Source organism: Biomphalaria glabrata, chromosome 3 (genome assembly GCF_947242115.1).
Source record: "Biomphalaria glabrata chromosome 3, xgBioGlab47.1, whole genome shotgun sequence".
Classification (NCBI taxonomy): Eukaryota; Metazoa; Mollusca; class Gastropoda; family Planorbidae; genus Biomphalaria; species Biomphalaria glabrata.
This window is the reverse complement of record NC_074713.1, coordinates 56,420,252-56,434,090: the sequence shown is the minus strand read 5'-3', so window position 1 is coordinate 56,434,090 and position 13,839 is coordinate 56,420,252. Positions and strand designations below refer to the sequence as shown.

The following is a 13,839-nucleotide window of genomic DNA, read 5'->3' as shown; positions in this document are numbered from 1 at the left end:
CCATTACATGCAGACCGAATCATTCAAGTAACCTAAATAGCTTTGCCAAAGCTATTCTACATCTGCATGCTGAGATCCATTCAACTTAATCAACTCTGTTCCTAGATCTACCTGTGACACCTGTGTGAAACCGAAAGCAGAAGACGACTCTATTCCTAACTAGAGCTACAGGTGTCGTCTGAAAGAAAGAGCTATACCATTCAAGACATCGTTTGATGACAGATACACCGCTTCATCACTAGTGCTCGCCACTATTCATCATTGGCACACTCGCACCTTGACATGGTCGTACCATTCAGGTCTTGTAGAGAAATAGCTCTCAGCTGAGACATTCTCTTACTTATGGTCAATATTTTTTTTTCAGCATACTGATGGATATCCTGATTTGATGTTATTTATTTGGGCTACTTAGGAGTAATACATAGCCTAATATACAAGTACCTGTACAAGTTCTATCTTTCCAAGAACTGGATTATATTAATTTGAACTAACAGAAGCCCCTAGTAAGTAATTATCTTGGATTACCTAGTTGTGAACTTCCTAACCACTGTGGATTATTATTTTGGAGTACTTGACAGAACTTGTATTAATTGTAAATTTGAGCATTTGAGCCATCTTATGGCATTGAACTGGATTATTTTTCTACTACCACTTCAATGCTCATAGTGACGTGTATTCTTAAATTGGATTACTTATACATGGATTATTGAACCACTCAAGCTGTAATTGCATTTGACAAGCTACAAGAGAGAAGAGGATTAAACTACACTAGTCAACAAGAAAAGAGTCTGTAAGTCATTATTAACTAATTAAATACATGCATATGATTATAAAGTACATGGATTTTGCTTTGATATAGCAGTAATTAAACTTGATTGTTAGTAGAGTTAGTAATTGATAACTCTTGGCATTCTTGGAGCCATATTTTGATTTCATTTCTCTACGTGTTTTTTTGAGGGTGGCTGGAGAGGGACTATTTTATGAACTATCATAACAATAGGATCTATTAGGGTCTATCCTATTTGTTCTTTAACCTCTATAAGGCCCAATGCGTTTGAGGCTCTCCTTGTTGGTACGGAGGTCATAGAATATAGTGGGAAAATATTTATTTAGCTGTTGAGTCTTGTTTGTATTTCTGTCAGTGTACTTAATCTGTATCTATATTGTTGTTTGTTTAAAAGTCCTGTATCCATATATCTGTATTTCTCCTGTCACATTTCTACTTTTTATTAATTTCCTTAAAAGCAGACTGTGTTGTTCTCTATATTGTTTCTGTGTTTGTCCTTTTACTTATACTGTACATATATTTCTTTCTTTTACTAATTTACATTTTTTACTATTTTACTTTGGCACGACAGCACACATGTATAACATATGTTGATATTTATGACTATTGAATTTGAATAGTTTATAATTGAGTAACTAATGAGTAAATTTTGATCTAGATCGATACATTTGTTTGACAATTCTCATTACATTCTGTCATTACATTATAACCATTGATTGAAATTTTTTATTATTGTATAATACACACATGTAAAATAATTGACACACACTGTATTAATAAGCATAACACAGTACATTCTTCCTCACTTAATTAACTAATTATTTTGAGCACACAAAGCATTAAACATGTCTTCCTATGACAAAATTTTAGAACTAGTGAAAGTCATGGAACTAGAAGGGGATGAGAAAAAGGAATTTATCAAAAAAGAATTAGAAAAGGCTGAAAAGAGAGAAAGGGAGGAAAGAGATAGGGCTGATAAAGAAAAAGATAGAATAGAAAAGGATAAAGATAGGGAAGAAAGAGCTGCTGAAAGAGCTCATCAAAAAGAATTAAAAGAACTAGAAACTAAACAAAGAGAAAGCCAGGACAAAGTAGAGTTAGCCAAACTAGAAGCTGCCAAAACAAATCCCAACATTATAACCCAACAGTCTACAACAAAGCCATTCATCTCTAAATTCCATAAATACAATTCAAAAGATGAAACACTTGAAAACTATTTAGTCCAATTTGAGCATATTGCCTCAACTTATAATCTTAACAATGAGGACATAGCCAAACACCTACTAGCAAATTTGTCGGGAGAACCCCTCAACATCATTTCCACTTTAACTGTAGACCAAAAGAAAGACTATGCGGCAGTAAAGACTAGATTACTAGAGCACTTCGGGAAAAATTCAGACTTCTATCGTAAGCTGTTCAGGGACACTAAATTGAAAAAAGATGGGGACTTTAATAGAATAATATTCGACATGAGGACTAATATGATAAAATGGTTAGAGCTAGCAAAATGTGACATCAAGGACCCGACACAAATCCTAGACATGCTACTTATTGACAATGTCCTCAACAACGTGACAGACTTGGTATTTACTTTCCTTAAAGAAAAAAAGATCAAGACAGAGACTGAACTGATAACGAATCTAAATTTATTTAAAGACAGTCACCCTGGACACACCATTGACAAAAGAGACCTATACCAACTTGCAGCCACAGCAACAACATCCAACAACAACAACAATGATAAATACAAATGGTCTAACACCAAGACTTGTTTCAATTGTGGGAGAAGAGGTCACGTGAAAAACCAATGCAAAGCTCCCATAAACTACAATAACAATTATAGGTACAGAAGCTACACTAATTTCTACAACCCAAACAGCTATAAGCACAATAATAATTACAATAATAGACCATATAGACCACACCAGAGTGCAAGTCCCAATGAAAGAAGAAATTTTACAAACAGTTACCAACACAATAACTATAATAGAAACAACAGACAATCTAGAAGGGACCAATTTAACTACCACACAAACAACCACCCAAACAACTACAATAGCGGAAATAGAAACAATAGAAACAACAATGGCAATAACACCAACACCCATAGAGAGAAAAATGTAGCCTATATGCAATCAAATAAGTCCAAAATAAAAGTCTTTCCATCCTATGTCAATTCTAAAGAAGTAGGATCAATTCGTGACAGTGGAGCCACAGCAATAATAGTTAAAGCCTCTTTAGTTGAACCAGGACAGTATCTGGAAGATACAGTAAAAGTGACCTATGCAAACATAAAAAAATTTGATATTTGCAAGACCGCTAAAGTCCTAATAGAATCACCCTGGATTACAGGAGAACTAGAAGCCATAGTCATGGACACCCCAGCACAAGATCTAATAATAGGCAATATAGAAGGTGTAAAAGATCCAACACTAGAAGAAGTTATGCAATGGGCGGAAGATAGACAAAAGTATTCCCTATTCAAACATGAGGCATTATTAGTTGAAACCAGATCACACAAAAAAATAACACCAGAAATAGAATGCCCCACTGTATTACTTAATGAAATAGGCATAACTAGGGAGGAACTAATAGCTATGCAGAAAAATGACACCACAATACAAGACCTCTTAAGCAAAGATTATAACAAGATAAATTTAAATAACCACCATATAGAAATTAACAACTTAGCCATTAGATACAACAGGAAAGAAAACTGTACTAGACTTCAAATCCTGATCCCTAAAACTTTAAGAGCTAAAATATTAAATATGGCACATGATGACCCCACAGCAGGACACTTAGGAAAAAAAAAAGTATATGCTAAGATAGCCAACAAATTCTTCTGGCCAAAGATGGGAAAGGACATTAAGAACTATGTAAAGAGTTGCACAAAATGTGCCAAACAAAAAACAGTGACTAGAGCCCCATTAGAAAAATCAGATAAATCTCACTATTTTTGGGACAAAATTGCCATGGACATAATGGGACCCCTAACTACCAGCAGTAAAGGGAATAAATATATTTTGGGTATCATTGACATGTCCACTAGATGGGCAGAGGCATTTTCTCTAAAAGATATAAAGGCTATTGACATATGTAATTGTTTAAAAACACTTTTTCTTAAATTTGGATTCCCTAAGTTACTGTCAGACAATGCATCAAACTTTAAGTCCCACCTTAACCAGGCATTTGCAGAAATGACTAACATCCGCCTAGTCCATAGCACTATCTACTCACCACAGAGAAATGGAACAGAACTGTAAAACAGATGGTATATAAGCTAGAAAGAGACTCAATGAGTACCTGGGACCAGACTCTTAGCTATGCTATATTTGCCTACAACACTAGCATCCATGAAACCACCAAATTCAGCCCCTATGAGCTTGTATTTAACAGAAAACCTAAAGGACCGTTAGAGTTATGGGCTGACAACATGTTAAACTTAGAGAACATAGAACAGTACCATCCTTGGATAATTCAGACCAAACAACAGCTTAGACAAGGAATAAAACTAGCAGAGATAAACATGGACAAAAATCTAGAAAGGCATAGGAAAATAAAAAACAGAAATAGAAAACTAAGAACACTAAATGTAGGTGACCAAGTTTTTGTTAAGATAGAAAACAAACACTGTAAAGATAAGAATGAGGGACCATTTAAAGTTATAGAGAGAATTAATAACAAAGTGTACATCATTGATAAAGATGGTAGAGAATGCAAACTCAATATTGATAAACTTGTTAAATTGGATAAGAGACAAATAACTGACACAGATATAATTGAACTTAATGTAGAAACCAAACACAACATACAAGAACATATAGCAAGCACCATAAACACCACACACAACAGTAGTCCAAATATTGAAAATGATATGTTACAGAATTTGACAGTTAAATATAGTGATGTAATTACACAAAAGCTAGGATGTACCAATCTGATAGAACACACAATAAAACTCAACAAAGCACTACCAACTAAGACAAAAGACTATAGTATCCCCAAAGCATACGAGGACCTAGTTAGAACAGAAATGACCAACTTAATCAAAGATGGGAAGATAGAGAGATCAGAAACATGTAAATATGCATCACCCATGGTCATTGTAAAAAAGAAAGACAGTGGAGTAAGGATCTGCTGTGACTTTAGAGAAATAAACAAATGCACAATCATAGACCCAGAACCCCTACCAGACACTGACAGTATAATTACAACTTTAAGTAAATCATCCCTATTCACAACAATGGACTTAAACAGAGGCTTCTGGCAGATTAAAATGGACCCTGACTCTAAGGAATATACTGCATTCAAATGCACTATGCCAGGCCTAGAAGGTATCTGTGTCTGGAATGTCATGCCATTCGGCATTTCAGAAATGAATGTCAAAATTATTAGAAGGCATAAATAATGTATTGTCTTATGTAGATGACATTTGTGTTTTCACCAACTCACAACAGGAACACATTCATGTACTAGAGCAAATATTTTCAAGACTAAGAACACACAACATGACATTAGCCCCCAAGAAATTAAACCTAGCCAAGCCTGAAATCCAATTCTTAGGATATTGCATTACCAATGACAAAATCACACCCACTGAAACAAACCTAACAAAGATTAAAAACATAAAAGAACCTAGGACTAAGAAAGACATGAGATCATTATTAGGACTTTGCAACTTTTATAGAAAGTTCATTCCAAATTATGCACAGATAATTGAACCCCTTGTTGAATTTACTAAAAAGAAGCATGGAAACACAATTTGTATGGATGAAAAAAGTAGACTAGCATTAAGCAACTTAAAAGATAAATTTAATGAGAAACTAGAATTAGCCAGTATTGACCCAACATCAACAATATCACTATACACTGATGCCTCCAACACTGGTATTGGGGCATGCTTACTACAGCAAAGAGAGTCATTTTTTAAGCCAATAGTACACATCAGTAGAACACTATCTGAAACAGAAAGAAAATACTCAGTGATTGAAAAAGAATTATTAGCCATTGTATGGTCAGTTGTAAAACTCAAGAATTACTTGTTAGGAAGATTTTTCAGCATTAAGTGTGATCATAAACCATTACTGGCACTAAAAAGAAAAGAGCTAAAAAATGACAGGATAAACAGATGGACACTAATTCTCTCAGATTACAAATTTGACTTACAAAGCATTCCAGGACATGAAAATGTAATAGCTTACTTTTTATCCAGATACATAATACATGAAAATGAAGCAAGTGATAATAATGACATTAAACACATCAGCCAGGACATTCTGATAGAGTAAATAAGCAGTACAAATCACTTAGAAACAAGTAGTAGTAGTCAACTAAGTCAAATTAACATTCTACACATTTTTCAAATAGGTCATGACACTTTATTGTTACACTTTTCTTTTGGGTCATGATGACATTTATGCTTATGATCAATAACAGATCATCTATTTACTCATTGTATTTTATTGTCAACTTGTAATATGACAAATACCAGATGTGTTTATTTTGTGTATATATTGTACTTTATTACTGATCATGCACAGCAATGTAAACAATGAGATGTAAACAACAGTGAACTACTTGAACTGTTGACCTAAATTTTTTTTCATAACAACTCACAGATGTAAATATTGTCTAAAATTTTTTACATACCTGAATACTACAATGAATGTTTATAAACATGGAAATTTGTTTACTATTGTACTTCAATACTACACTCAGACTATTTATAGTAGTCTTATGCAAGGTCAACCTTGAACTGGATTGACATGTCTCTAATTTTTTTTATTTTTCTTGATGATGGCAAAACTTAGAATAATATTTTGACACAGCACATCACAATTATAAATAAACATTAATTTTTTTCTGTAATCATTTTGAGTAAATTTACTCAGTGTGTCAAATGATACACATTGATAATGTTGTGCATCTACAATTATAGTAAAACATTGGATGTGGTATAACTTATATATTTTTTTCCTTTTTTATATTGATTAGCATGTGATTGCATGTACAAATTTTTTCAGTACAAATGTATGCATAAAGCTGTTAACACTTGATGGACGTACTTTTCATTACAATTAGTGTGATATTTCAGTGATTTTGCTCTCAGTGAATTAAGTATATAAATGATTATACATTTTGGACTCAGTAATTTATATGATGTTATACATAATTACTAAGATTATATAAGATGATATGAGCAATTGAAGTGAACTTACAGCACTTCATGGAATAAGGTACTAAGCTCATATATATATTTGTACAGTGATATTGATGTAAAATATACTTGTCAAAGATTTTTGGTCAAAAATCTTTTTGGAGTGTGGGGCGTATGTCACAGTCCAGTTTTAGAACCTCTGTGACATGATGTGACACTCAGTCACCCATTGTAATATTCTGTGCTGAGAACACGTGAATAAGTTAAAGGACTCTAAAATAAGGGTCAATGTTAACTAGTTAGTGAAGAACTCCAGCAGAGATTGGATGTACGATTTTCTCTGTCTGTAATACGTACCTTAATGAATTTGATCTTATGTTAACTTGAGAGATTTCTTCGGACTTATATTGTGAACATTTCATTGATGTGATTACCTATTCTACATGGCATGAGCAGCCAGTATTTATTGGTTTATATTTTGTGACGGCTGAAGTCGCCAGTATATTTTGTGAATTATATTTTATGTATAATAAAATTATCGTCTGCTACAAGAGCATTTATTAATGTTTCGGAACGTTTGTGCTTGAAGAGTTCAGTACGCTAGTATACGCACGCACCTGCAAATATAGTGCGTATGAGAGAGTATCTACTTAAGGAACAATACCTACAACACACGGACACATTCACGTCGTCACGCCTACAACTAAAACTAGGCAGCGACAATTGTCCTTTTAATTTTCTAATCACATCTTGTGATGTTGTTGTTGAAAGATAATCATACTCAGTAAAATTAGAGTAATAATCAACAGTAATTAGATACCGTCTTCCATCCACTTCCATCAGGTCAGCTCCAACTTTTTCCCATGGAACATTTCCTTCATCATGTTGTATAAGTGTTTCTCTCTGGTTCATAGGTTTTCTTTCTTGACAAGCAGTGCATGTCTGCCATCTGCTTTATTTCATCAGCCATGCCTGGCCAGAATATCGTCTGTTGGGGCCTCCTCATCATTCCATCATATGCAATGTGTGCTGTGTGCAGGTTTTTCTTCATTTCTTGACGCATACTGAAAGGTATGACTATTCTTTCTCCTTTCAAAATTACTCCATTACTAAGTCCCAAAGTATCAGCAAAATCAAAATATGTTCTTATCATGTTGTCTAAATCTTGTTTTCTTTGAGGCCATCCATTCATAATTTGCATTGATAATTTATTTAATGTGTCATCTAAGTCTGTTTCTTGTTTTATTCTTTCTAATAATGGATCCGGTATGTCCACAACTTGTGTCTGGCATATGTTAAAAACTTCATCTTGCTTCTCTTCTTGATTGCACAGTCGTGATAATGTGTCAGCAATGTGTAAACTGTTTCCTTCTACCCACTGAAATGAGAAATCATAACGATTGCTCCTTAACATCAAGTTTTGTAATCTTCTTGGAGCCTGGTTTAGAGGCTTCCTTAAGATGTTTGCAAGTGGCTTATGATCATTTATTATTATGACATGTCTTCCAAATGTATATTGATTAAATCTTTCTAGCCCAAAAACCACGGCAAGTAGTTCTTTTTCAATGAGCCCACCGTTTTTCAGTTGGTGTCAATGCTCTAGAGGCAAATTCTATTGGTTGTCCTTCTTGCATTAGTACAGCTCCAAGTCCATGTTGACTACTGTCCACTTGTATTTCCAGTTTCTTGTCAGGGTTGTAGAATATAAAAAATGGAGTATTGGTAATCATTGTTTTTATCTTGTTGAATGCCTCTTCACATTTTTCAGTCCATCTAAAATTGCAATCTTTATTTGTTAGTTCTCTTAATGGTTGAGACACTTCGGCTAGATTGTTCAAAAATTTTGACAAATACTGCACCATTCCACATAATTTTCTTGCTTCCTGGCTATTTTCTGGTTTCTTCATTTCCAGAATAGCTCTGATCTTCTTTGTGTCAGGCTTTATGCCTTGTGCACTAATGCAGTGTCCCATGAAACTTATCTGGTCTTGTTTCTATACTGTTTTTGTTTCATTTGATTTAATGCGTTTCTCTTTGCATCTCTCTCTTAATCTCTTCAGTTTGTCAGAGTGATCTTTTTCTGCTTCTTCTTTGGACTGACCACATCCCACAATCACGATATCATCAGCCACATTAATGCATCCTTCTAATCCTAACAATGCTTCTGTTAACTTCTTCTGGAATATTTCTCCACTTACACTTAGTCCAAAAGGAAGTCTTGACCATCTGTACCACCCATATGGTGTGATCATGGTTGTTAGTAGACTAGACTTTTCATCTAGACGTACATGCCAGTAAGCCTCCTTTACGTCCAATTTATAAAATATTTTAGCATTTAGGAACTGTGGCATTACAGCTTCCAAAGTTGGTAACTTAAAATGTTCTCTTTTTAAAGCAGTGTTTAGATGTCTTGGTTCAATGCAGATCCTTAAATCCCCATTTGGCTTTTGAACCACAGCCATCTGGCTGACCCAATCTGTTGGTTCATTTACAGGAATTAATATTTTCCTTTTTACTAATGTCTCTATTTCTGCTTCCACTTTCTTTTGAAATGCAAATGGTATATTACGACAAGGTGATACCACCGTAGCTATGTTCTCATTGATAGTTAATGATGTTTCACCTAAATCTCCCAGATGACAATCCATTGTGTTTACTTGTGATATGAATCTATCTTCATTTAATGTGATCAGACTTAAACTTTGGCATGTTTTACGGCCTAATAAGGATTGGTAGTGGTTCTCTACAACTGTGAATGTTAACAAATAATTCTTTTTGTTTTTAGGATTTGTAATTATTAAGTTAGCAGTGCCCTCGGTTTTTAATTTGGAATTATTTCATATTGTTAATGTTTGAACACTCTTCTTAATTTGTGTCTTTTTAACGTATTTCTTACATATAATGTTAACATCTGCTCCTGTGTCCAGTCGAAATCTTATTTGTTGACTATTTATTATGAATAGTGCTGTCATTCTGACCCTATTTATGTTTAACACATTAATTGAGTTTAATTGTTCCTCTTGGTCAAATTCATCCATTGCATTATGCATATGTATTTTATTCTTAGTCTTACACTTAACTGCAAAATGATTTTTGCCTTTGCATTTATTGCAATTTTTTCCCCAAGCTGGGCATGCTGTTCTGTTCACTGCATGTCTGCCTCCACAAAACCAGCAATCTATTAGGTTGTTTCTGTTGTCATTTTTCTTCTGTTCTATCTTATCTCTCTTCACAACAGTTTCCTTATTTATCTCTGCCAATCCTTTTGCAGTTTGCTTGTATGTTTGGCATATCTCTATGCACTTCTTCAAGGTAAGATCATCGTGATTCAGTAATCTTTCCTGCAATCTTTTCTCCACAGCGAATATAATCTTGTCTCTAATCATTCTATCCTTTTCTTTAAAATTACATTTTTCAGCCTGAGCTCTAAGCTGCGTAATGAACACATCACAAGATGACACCTTTTCTATGTTCCAAAATCTGAAACTTTCCAGAACTTCATTTTTTCTGGGGTTGTAATAGTCGTGTAATTTCTTTAGTAATATTTGCGGGTCATTTACGTCTTCATTCTCATCATGCTGCAACTGCTCACAAATCTCTTGGGCCTGAGGTCCAGCACAATGTAATATTATTGCTTTTTGTCTGATTTTAGGTTTTTCTTCAGCTTCTATTGCTAACAGTAACAGTTCCACTTGTCTTCTCCATTGGCGAATGTTTTCACTGACATTACCTTCAGTCACTTTTAACTCTGTTGGTGGTTTAAGTAGACCTTCTGCCATCTTCCACGAAAACTTCACTATAGTATATCTACCGTAACTGAATAACCCCGAGCCTCTCTATATATATTTAATAATATTCTAGACTGAGACTCTGGAATCTACTAGATTCTAGATCTACACTTTAGATCTATTTTTTTTTTTTTAAATTTAACTAGATTTATATCACTGATATAAATCTAAATATAGTTCTTGTTACCGCTGCCACCATGTTGATTATTATGAACGAATAATAACAAGACTCTGGATATAACTTAAAAGACATGAAATCAGCTGTTTATGAAATCAGCTGTTTAATCTAACGCCATATTGGTTGACAACAACAGTTACAAAGGATGTTACTCCCAAACACCGATTGGTGCAACCTATATAAAACACACATCAACAGTAACTATAATATATTTGTAAAGTTAACAATAGCTCTAATATAAGTGTTTGTATAAAATTATGCAATGACATTTTAACATGAGTTGTAAATTGTTTTTTTTTAAGGCCCCTTCATATGTTGACCTAACAAAGTCAAAGTTGCCAAGGAGAGTTGAGTAAATAGAAGGTTTGTGAATAAACATTTATATAAGTTGTTTATAGACATATTTTACTATCTTGCCCTGGATGTGGCAAAATATGTAGGACACAGCTGGGGCTGTGTAGCCACGGGAAATACTGCATTCCTCGCTAATCTTCGGACTCTTAAGACAAGCCTTATTATTACTGGCTTACAAAAATGGAAGAGCTGCTATTAGTTTTGTGTGGTAGTATGACCATCTGACTGTCATGTTTAGATCTCAAAAACTGATTTTATGGTATTTTGCAACTTGCTAAGTTTATATTCAACAACTAATAATTGCCTTGTCATAAGGAGTCCTTTTTTTAATCTTAAGTATCTAATCAGTTTTCTGTAAAAACTTTTCTTTTTTTTTCTGTTATCTTTGAAAGATTCTAATTTGTTGAATCTGGGAAGAAATGGGCATATTGAATGGTTATCATTATGATAGTGTCAAGATGTATTTAATAATTATATACAATTCAAATAGCTAGTAACTAATTACATATTTGTATCATTATTTTTCAGCGCAAAAGTTTCATTTATTAACTTTTAAAGCAATAACACAGTTGAATGTTCAAGTATCCACCAGATAGATGAATGTTCAAGTATCCACCAGACAGTTGAATGTTCAAGTATCCACTAGACAGATGAATGTTCAAGTATCCACCATTTCATTAATTATCATATTTCTCTTTTAGGAAAATGTTTCTGTTTTCACTTTATTTTATTTTGTACCAGTCTATTATTTTGTACCATTAAAAATTTATATTTTATGTTAGTAAAAAAGATGTTTGAAATTTTGTAGCAAAATTTAAAAAAAAAATCTCCTCTATATATATTAAAATAGTAATTTACTCAACCTTGGAATCCTATCACTGAACTGGGAAAGCTAGCTTTGATTGTTTTTGTTGTTGTAAATATCCATATGGATAGTGTGTATATTATGCAAAGGTTGATTATTAGCTGTTAAGGTTGGAATTTTCCTTTTTTTAATTTTTACATGATTTCAATGTTAAATACCACTGTAGTTGTCTTTCTGATAATGATGCTATGATGTGGTCTTGGTATATTTTTTCTGTGATTAGATGTTGTAACATATAGATATTGACAATGTACAAAGTTTATATACAACCAAGTTCATACATTAATCTATTTCACAATCATACAAACTATAAACTGTGTAAAGCTTTTTGTTATTATTAAAAATATAAACTGTAAAGTATTGGATGCTAAAATGCATTTGAATTGATTCTTCCCGAGCTATACTTTATTGCTTCTTCATTTTGTGTGTGCACAATCTATTGAATTAATAATGTAATTTTTTGTGAGATGATTTGTGTTGGTCACATGTATAAGTCATTAGTTTCTATCATGATTTTTTAAAAAGTATTTGTGTAAAACCACAGAGGTTTCATTAAATTTGTACTTTATTAATTTTTTATTTTACATTTTTGTTAAGTTTTAATTTTACTTACAAGCTGAATTTGTATACGTAGCTATGATTTGATTTGATGGAATTCTTCTTTTTATAAAATTTTACATGGTCTAAGGTTTTTGAGTTCATTGAAGCTTTTTTTCAAAACTGTCTGAAGAGTTGAACTGAAGGCTTGTGAAACAATAGGCCAGCAAAAAATAACAAAAGCTTCCTCTCACCAGCCTGACTGAAATGATTGTTCTGTCTGGAAGAGATCCTACTTGGTGTCTGTATCACACTACTATTTCCAATGCTTCAGAAGCTCCAGACACGGGGGCTAGAGATTGGCAGACTGCTAAGCACACCAAGAACTCCTGCCATCTTCCTGCTCTTTACCACACTCAACAATCCCCATTCCATTTGTGAAACAGAATGTTGGGATTGTTGACATGGTCATAAAGACTCTCTTCCCAACCAAGACTTGAGCACTGCTTTTCCATTCCTAATGAAGTCTTGTTTTCTTACTTCCTTGAAGCCTAATTGTTTTGACCCAGGGGTGGGGGGGCACTATGTTGTAGACTGGGATGTTTGCTTTCTGACAGCATTGTAGAATAATTATATTGTAATAAAATATTTTTCAAATAAAAAAATTAAATGAAACAAAACCTACATCTTGGCTATTAAAATCCAGGTTAATACTGCTATTTGTTATATAATGTATGTGTCACTGTCATGAGATGTATACATTGGATGCTTACATAAACATTGGTTTTGTGAAACATCAGTCAATTGTATTTATGACCCTACTCTAAATGGCCTAGAATGTTGAACATAAGAGTACCAGTTCAATGTTAGAGAAAATAATAGTAAGTAGGGGAGACAATAAAAGAGTTTTAATATGTTCCATCTTCTTGTTTAGTCCACTTTTGTGAATTATAGTTGAAGTTTAATTGTGTTTAATCATATTAGCCACCCAACTCTATTGTAAAAATCGTATTATACAATGCAACTTTTATCTACAGATAATGACCCTGTAAGAAGTAAAGTACCACAATGACCAACTAGCGTTACTTTCCCCAACCACTGTCTGGTGCCCAATAGATTTGGTTGGACTCTCAGGCATCATTCTATGGCCTCCTATGGATCATCTCGGTG

The 13,839-nt window shown here is 33.5% G+C and overlaps 1 long non-coding RNA gene across 1 annotated transcript; it reads left to right on the top strand.

The window, feature by feature from the left end:
• The first annotated feature begins 6,750 nt into the window (after positions 1–6,750).
• On the top strand, positions 6,751–13,588 carry LOC129924982 (uncharacterized). The gene is made up of 3 exons (XR_008776854.1): positions 6,751–8,018; positions 11,216–11,276; positions 11,796–13,588. It is a non-coding gene; the product is annotated as an uncharacterized LOC129924982 (long non-coding RNA).
• Positions 13,589–13,839: the final 251 nt, after the last annotated feature.